Genomic DNA, 8,375 nt, shown 5'->3' on the forward strand with positions numbered 1-8,375 from the left:
GATAATGCCAGTTTTCCCCCGGGGAAGATAATGTCAGTTTTCCAAAGGTATGTACTAATTTACATTCCCACCAGCAGCTCAAGAGAGTGCCCCTTATTCTACGTTCTTCTCAGCACTAGGTAAGTCATTAAATCAAGTTTTCCTCCAATCTCTGGGTGTGGAATGGTATCTTATTGTGGTTTTAATTTGGATTTTCCTAACTACCAATGATGTTGAACACCTTGCCATATATTTATTGACTATTTGGATTTTCTCTTCTGGAAGTGTTTGCTTAAATCTTTTGCCCATTTTTCTATTGGGTTGTCTGTCTTTTCAATTGATTTGTAAGAGTTCTTTGTATCTATTGGATACAATTCCTTTGTTGGTTTTATGCTGTGTAAAAATTTTCTTCAGCTCTGTATCTTTTTTTACTTTCTTTATTGTGTTTTAACTTTATTTTTTATTTTATTTTTCCATGACCATTTATTGCCCTTAGATCTTTACTGTATTTTTGATGAACAAAAAGTTTACTTTTTATTCAGTCATATATGCCAGATATCTTCCATTTGTCTCTCCATATACACTTTCCGCCTTTCTCCATTGTTTCTCTGGGGAAGTTGACCTCTAGGAACGTCGTGTGCCCTTTGGCTCCTGGTTGGGTCTGGCCAATGGGGTGCCCCAGCAGGAAATCAGAAGAAGGTGAAGAATGAGAATAGATATTTATTTTTCCTAGCTCCAACCTGCTGTGTCCTCAAGCCAGAAATTCTCCTCTACAGAGTTTTTCCTTCAGGAATCCTGACTCTTCTCCTTAATCTCATTGTTTTTGCCCAAGTCATAACATTGTCCTTACATTCCCCTTTATCCACACCTCTGTAAACAATCTTTTTATAAAGGACCTCTTCTCAGACCACTTAAACTTGAGTGTGTCACCTGTTCTCTGTTGGATTTCTAACTGATATATTTATTATATATTTTCTTTTCTTTTCAAATTAGTATTTTTCTGTGTTTAAGAAAATTTTTCTTATCCTGAGGTAATGAAGATATTCTGTGTTATGTTCTTAAAGTTTTATTATTTATTTTTCTTATTTGGGTTTATAGTTTGCCTGAAGTTGATTTTTTTTCTATCTTTCTACATTTATATAGATTGTTTTATGACTCAGCATATGGTTTCTCCTGGTGATTGTTCCATGTGCATTTAAAAAGAACATGTATTTTGTTTTTGTTGGTGGAATGTTCTATAAATATCAACTACTATAAATTGGTTGATAGCATTCTTCAAGTCTTCTATATCTTTGCTGATTTTTTGTTTATTGGTTCAGTTACTCAGAGAGATATATTGAAGCAACTATAACTGTGGATTTATATGTTTTTCCTTTCTGTTCTCTAAGCTTTTTCTTCATGTATTTTGAAGTTCTTTTATTGGGTATCGACGCATTTAAGATGTTTATGTCTTCTTGATATACCATTATGAAAAATCTCACCTTATCTCTGATAATATTCCTTGTTGTGAAGTCTATTTTGTCTGATGTTAATATAGACATCCCAGTTTTATTTTGGTTAGTGTTTGAGTAGTATTATCTCTTTCCATCCTTTTATTTTTCATCCATGTTTTTATATTTAAGGTAGATTTTTTTAAAACAGCATAGTCTTATATTTTTATCCAGTCTGATAATCTCTGCCTTTTAACTAACATGCTTAGACCATTTATATTTAACATAATTTTCAATATAGTTAGGTTAAAATCTATCATTTTACTCTGTGTTTTATGTTTTTTCCCATCTGTTCCATTTTTCAGTCTTCTTTTTAATATTCCATTTTATCTCTTCATTTTACTTTTTAATTCATGTATAATATAAAAATCTTCCATTTCTCCTACCCTGTTGTTTGTGTTATTGTTGCCATACATTTCAACATATTATAAAATAAAAAATACATTGTTATTATATTTGTGGTAGTCAGTTATCTTTTCTCTACCTTTTCTCCACAGCTTTATTAAGGTTTAATTGACATACAATAAACTGCACACATTTTATGGTGTGAATTTTATGAGATTTGACAAATGTATACACCTGTGAAATTATTACCACAATCAAGATAATGAACATTATCATTTTCTTGTAATTGTTTGTAATCTATCCAGTGGATCTGATAGATTGTTTCACTTATCTTGATTCCATACCTAAGAGTGGAATTGCTGTCATATGGTAACTCTCTATTTAAGATATTGAGGCACTATCCTGGCTGGTGTGGCTCAGTGGCTTGAGCTCTGGCCTGCAAACTGAAGGGTCGCCAGTTTGATTCCCAGTCAGGGCACATGCTGGGTTGCGGGCCAGGTCCCCAGTAGGGGGCATGTGAGAGGCAACCGATTGATGTTTCTCTCCCTCTCTTCCCCTCTCTCTAAAAAATGAATAAAATCTTAAAAATTAAAAAAAGAAAGTATCTCTAAAATAAATAGATATTGAAGCAGTGCCAGAAGCTTTTCAAAGTGTCTGCACTACTTTACAGAACCACCAGTAAGGTATAAAGGACTTCCTCGCTTCTTACACTCAAATAGACACCTCAAGTAGAATTAAGATTTAAATGTGAAACATGAAATATTTTTATCACATTTGAATGGGAAAACCCTTTCAAACATTATATCAAACCATGGGGAAGAAAAAGACAATAAGTTTGACTACAGAAAAGTGTAGGACATTTTTCAAGAGGTAAAAAAAGCAGTTAAGAGACAGAAGACATGGAAAAATATTTGCAAACTCAGAACAGGCAAGGGATCATTTCCCTATTAGACAAAGAAAACAAAGGTAAAACAAATAGCCTTATAAAAAATTGGGTAAAAAATATGAGTAGATTTCAGAAAGTAAAATAAAAATAGCCAATCTAAAATGATGGTGAACAACACTATTACTTAAATAAATAAATTGATACATATAGCAAAGGCCATTTTTACCTACTAGTTTGGCAAAGATGAAAAAAGATTAATGAAACCCAATTAGGGAGTAAGGAAATAGTCATTCTTACATAATGTTGGAAAATGTACAGATTGATACACTTTTTAGGGAGGGCAATTCTGCCATATCGTTTGAAATTTTAAATTTTGTGCTCTTTGTTCTAATAATTCTATTTCTAGGAAGAGGTTCTTGAGAATTACTCACACAATTGGCAAATTATGTATTTCCAAGAGTCAATGCTGTGACAGAAAGAGATAGTAAACACTTGCTTAGCATACCAATGAAGCAAGGGTAGCAAAATAAGGAGAAAAAAATGTTTTGAAGTAATTTGATATTTCATATTCTAAAACAGCATTGAATAAATCATCTTGAGAAAAATCAACTTGGCTGGTATTTCTTATACTTGACTTAGCATTAGTGTTGTTTTTATTTTTCATATGGAGATAGGAAGGAGCATTGTAATCTTTCCAGTGTTTGCTGCTTCTAAAGGGCCTTCTTTTCTTGTATTTCCTTTTCCTTTCTTTTCTTTCCTTTTCCTTTCTTTTCTCTTTTATTTTAAGAGTATGTTTATCAAAGCTGGGGACAGTGAAACAAGGAAGAGCTTGGGATAAAAGAAGCCACAGGAGAGAGCTTTGGCTCACTGGGAAGTCAGAGAAAAGGGGGCTTTGGAGACAGTTGTAGGAAGTTAGCCCAGGAGGAGCTGCTGTTGCCTATTGCTCCCCTGGTTGCAAGTCTTGTGGGGCCCCTTAGAGTTTAGGAGGGGCACTCCTGTGGGGGAAGAAGGACACGGGCATGCTTTTGGGAGGGAGAGCAAGCCTAAAGCATTTTCAATCCAACCTTAAAAACAATATTAATTGTTGCTCTGGCTGGTGTGGCTCAGTTGGTTTGGTGTTGTCCTGCAAACCAAATGGTAGTGGGGTCAATTCCCAGTTGGGGCCTGTGCGTGGGTTGCAGGTTCAGTCCCCAGTTGTAGTTCATGCGGGAGGCAACTGATTGATCTTTCTCCCTCCTTTCCCCTGCCTCTAAAGTCAATAAAAGAGAAAAAATTTAAAAAGAAAACAATGTTCATTGTTAACTTGCATTAGCTAAATTTTGTGTGTAATAATAAATGGACACTGTTGTATTTTGGCTGGGTAGAGATGAGGCGCTGTGGGGCTGCAGGTCCTCTGTGTGCCTACTCCACACCGGCCTCTCTGCTGTCAACATATCGGAGTGCTTCTTCTTAAGAAATCATGTAATGTCAACACACACTACAACATGAGGTATGCACCAGGCCTAGGAGTCATGTAAGGCAAGAACTGGAACCCGGCCCATATTTAGACTTCAAATTTAAGTTGCCATATGGCCTGGGGGTTTCTGAAAAAGTGAGAATTGTTGGAAACCTTGAAAAATAAATTGTCTGCTGGAATCTGCTAGAGTGGGCTGGACCATACAGCAGAGCTGGGTTTTGTTAAGGGCAGTTGTTCCAGTCTCTGAATACAATACTAGGACTCCCTTTTTTTTTTCTTCAGATAAATATTTGTTTCTCCTTTTAGATGCAGACTTTGATCTTGTTTACTGTGCCTCCACTTGTTTTCCACATGTTTTCAAAATGTACCTTTGGAGCATTTTTCAAATGTATATTTTATCTTAATTTACTAGTAGTACCTCCTGTCCTTTTCAAAATATATACTGAATACCTTTCCAGCCTTTTGAAATTTGTGTGTCAGGACAACGACCTTCTTTATCTTTAAATCCCAAAATGATTTCTGGAAAGATTGGAGAGGCAGCAGGTCTTGAGTTGGCTTCTGAATGAGAACCTGTAAAAGCAGTGTGTTCACCGAGGTGAAATGGTTGCCCTCCTTCTAACTGGTGGAAACTCCTCTCATTTCTTCCTGTACGCAGATTTCTTAGTAGTGCCAAAAATAATGTTTCAAAAATTGTGGTCTTATTTCAACACTATTATACATACAGTGGAGTGTGATGCAACTGTTAGAATGAATACAATAAGGAAAAGGAAGTAGCAGGATACACAAGCTGTTGACATTGACTATTAAAGTGGGGTAAATGCAGGTTGGCTCTTGTAATGATGCATATTATAACTTCTGAAGTGACCACTAGAAGCATAATAAAAGAAAGCACAACTAAAAAGTCAAACAGCAGGAAAAAAGTGGAGTGCAAATTACTTTATTAATCCAAAAGGAAATGAGAATAGAGGAACAAAGAACAGGTGGAAAAATTAGAAAATAAAAATCAAGGTGGTAGTTTTAAGCCCATCTATAAAAGCAGTAGCTACATTAACTATAAATGGCCAAACACTTCAGTAAAAAAGGATATCAGACTGTATATAAAAGAACAAAAAAAAAAACCCCACCTACATGGTGCTTATAAGCAGTGCAAGTTGGTTTAACATTCAAAATTTATTCGATACAATCACCAATTAACAAAATAAAAGAGGAAATCATGATTTTAAAAAACTGTTGACATACAACATTATATTAGTTTCAGGTGTACAACAAAGTGATTTGACATTTATATAATTTACAAAGCGATCACCCTGATAAGTCTAGTACCCATCCAACAGTATACATAGTTTGTTCCTTTTTTCTTGTTTCCTGCTTTCTTTTGGATCAAATGCTTTTCTTGATTCCATTTTGTCTCCATTGGCATATTAATTCTACCTTCATTTCTTTAGTTGTTCTAGAGTTTATAAAATTCATCTTTAAATATCGTTCTACGTTTAAATAACAGATCACTTCATGTGTTATTATCTTTTTTATTACAACCATCCTAGAGCAAGCAAAGTGGTATCTCATTGTGGTTTTGATTTATATTTCCAAAATTCTTTCTCTGCGCATTTCCCTCCTCTCCAACACACTGCCCTGCAGTCTCTCCACCTTGGCCTTCCTGAACTTCTACCCATTTCCTCATTGCAGAGAGACTTCTGGGCTACATTTGGCTGCCCCTTCCTTACACTGCAGCCTGGAAGCTGCCTCCATACAGTAAGATAGCACAATCATAGGGCTCACATTGTTCGTTTCTCTCTTCTCAGGGATCACAGTCCTGTGCTGCCTACTGTCCAGTGTCTGAAAACCATTGTTTTAGATATTTTGTTGGGTGTTTTCTAGCTGTTGAAGGCAGAGGGTGAATCCAGTCCCTGTTATTCCATGTTGGCCTAAGATGGAAGTTCCAGCTTCCTTTTTCTCATCACATTTCTGAGTTCCTTCCTGCAGTAAGCTACCTCTTGGTAAGCTCTTCACTGGTGAGCTACATTTAAGACATTTAATCTGGGAGATAAAACCTTCTCCTTGGATCTCAGTGAGTCTACAAGGCAGCTCATACTGGTGATTTAAGTACTGTGACAGGCGACCTGGGGAAAGAGATATGACAACCCCAGAGTGAAAGACATTGTTCAGTCATTCCTGGAACCCTGGGCTCTACAGTGGTAAGAAAGCAGCTGCTTACTGTATTGCTACGATGTCCTCTAGAATATTGTACACCTTTCTACTCCCACTACCAGGGAATGAACGGATGTCTAGCTTGAGTGATATAGGTTTGTGATGCTTCTACCAAGACAAATTAGCTGCAAAATATACACATGTGATTAGATGAGGAAAACTGGTATATAGGGATATTAATTTTAAATTTGTTAGAAGTTTGTGATCAATAAATCTTACATAAGATTTAGTCCCAGTACTCAAGGAACTTGTAATTTTAAAAAGATTTTATTTATTTATGTTTAGAGAGAGGGGAAGGGAGTGAGGAAGAGAGGAAGAGACACATTGATGTGCGAGGGAAACATCTATCGGTTTCCTCTTGCATGCGCCCCACCAGGGGATCAGGCCCACAACCCAGGCCTGGGCCCTGATCGGGAATCGAACTGGTGACCTTTTGTTCAACTAACTGAGCCATACTGGTCAGGGCAAGGACCTTATAATTTAATAGGAGAAAAACCAAGTATCTACCTGACTTTTATTAGTTAAATCAAGAGGAAAACAAAAAGGGCTAATTTCTCCAATTCCCACACATTCTCATCAACATTTGTTATATTTTTATCCTACAAGAAGCCATAACGTTATTAATGATAGAAAGTACACATTTCAAACCAAGCTGCAGTAACCCTTTTGAAACACCAAAAAGAAAAAGTCCTCAATTTTAGATGATGTTAATTCCATAATAGCATTTACAACTTTATTACTGTTGTTCACGGCTCGGACTGCCTCGGCTCTTGACACACTTGCCTGTGACATGACCAGTTCTCTGTCCGTAACTTCCACACCTATTTCATGCACCTCTTCCTCCTCACTCTCCTCTTGCACAGCTGTCCTCCGTGCATTTTCTTGAATGTTTGGGACAGCTTCACCTTGAACTTTGAATTTCTTAACAGCTACTAGCTGTGCTTGCTGAGATAAATCCTCAATCTTAGCTTCCCTCCAAACTACATAGGTAGCTGAAGCTGGGCTCTTGTAGATATCCGGTTTTGTGATGACAAAGAGGATATTCTGAGATTTCTGGATAGTGACCCTAGTTACCCTGTAACCTGTCAAAGACTCAGTTTGAACATAGCCTTCCATGCCTTCTTTTCACTCCAACTTTGTTTTGCTTTACTGACTAGTTTTTCATCTGTTTGAGCTGCTTCCGCCTGCTAGGCTTGTTGGGGGCTTGTCTAGGTGGAATCTTATTCCTCCAACTCTGGTACGGATTCATCACTGTCAGATTCGGTTGCTGACCCTGCCTCAGTCTGGGCTGCAGCAACTCCTGCTCTATAGCAGGGACAGCTTCTGTGGTTTCACTAGACATTTTGTGTGGGGAATACGGAACCAAGGTGGTGGCAGAAAAAGCTCATCTTTCTGATTCACCTGCCATTCGAGAGCAGGTGAAGTGGTATTTCATTGTGGTTTTGATTTGTATTTCCTTGATGGCTAATGATGAGGAACATTTCTTTATATGCTCACCAGACACTTGTATATCTAATTTGGAGACCTGTCTGTTCAAATCCTTAACCTATTTTTTTTACTGGGTTGTCTTTTTACTGTTGAATGATGAGAATTCTTTATATACTCTTGATATAAATCCTTTATCAAATATATAAATTTGCAAATATTTTCTTTTACTCTGTGGATTCTTTTTACTTTCTTGACAGTGTCCTTCAAAGCACAAAAATTTTTAATTTGATTAAGTCTAATTTATCTATTTTTTTTTTGGTTGCTTGTGTTTTTGATATAATACCTAAGAAGATTTTACCAACATCACAAAGATTTACACCTATGTTTTCTTCTTAGAGTTTTATGCTTTTAGCTCTTTATGCATTTAGGCCGATAGTCCATTTTGAGTTACTTTTTGTTTGTATAAGTGTAAATATGGAGTCAAATTTCATTCATTTGTGTGTGGATATCCAAATGTCCCTGCAGTATTTGTTGAAAAGACTACTCTTTTCCTATTGAATTATCTTCGGATTCTTGTCTGAAA

General features: G+C 36.4%; 1 pseudogene; it reads right to left on the reverse strand.

The window, feature by feature from the left end:
- Window positions 1-7,110: 7,110 nt before the first annotated feature.
- Window positions 7,111-7,706, reverse strand: LOC129077295 (nascent polypeptide-associated complex subunit alpha-like; annotated as a pseudogene).
- Between the last annotated feature and the right edge of the window lie 669 nt (window positions 7,707-8,375).

Source organism: Pteronotus mesoamericanus, unplaced genomic scaffold (assembly GCF_021234165.1).
Source record: "Pteronotus mesoamericanus isolate MK-2021 breed Mesoamerican mustached bat unplaced genomic scaffold, CSHL_Meso_final contig_657, whole genome shotgun sequence".
Classification (NCBI taxonomy): domain Eukaryota; kingdom Metazoa; phylum Chordata; class Mammalia; order Chiroptera; family Mormoopidae; genus Pteronotus; species Pteronotus mesoamericanus.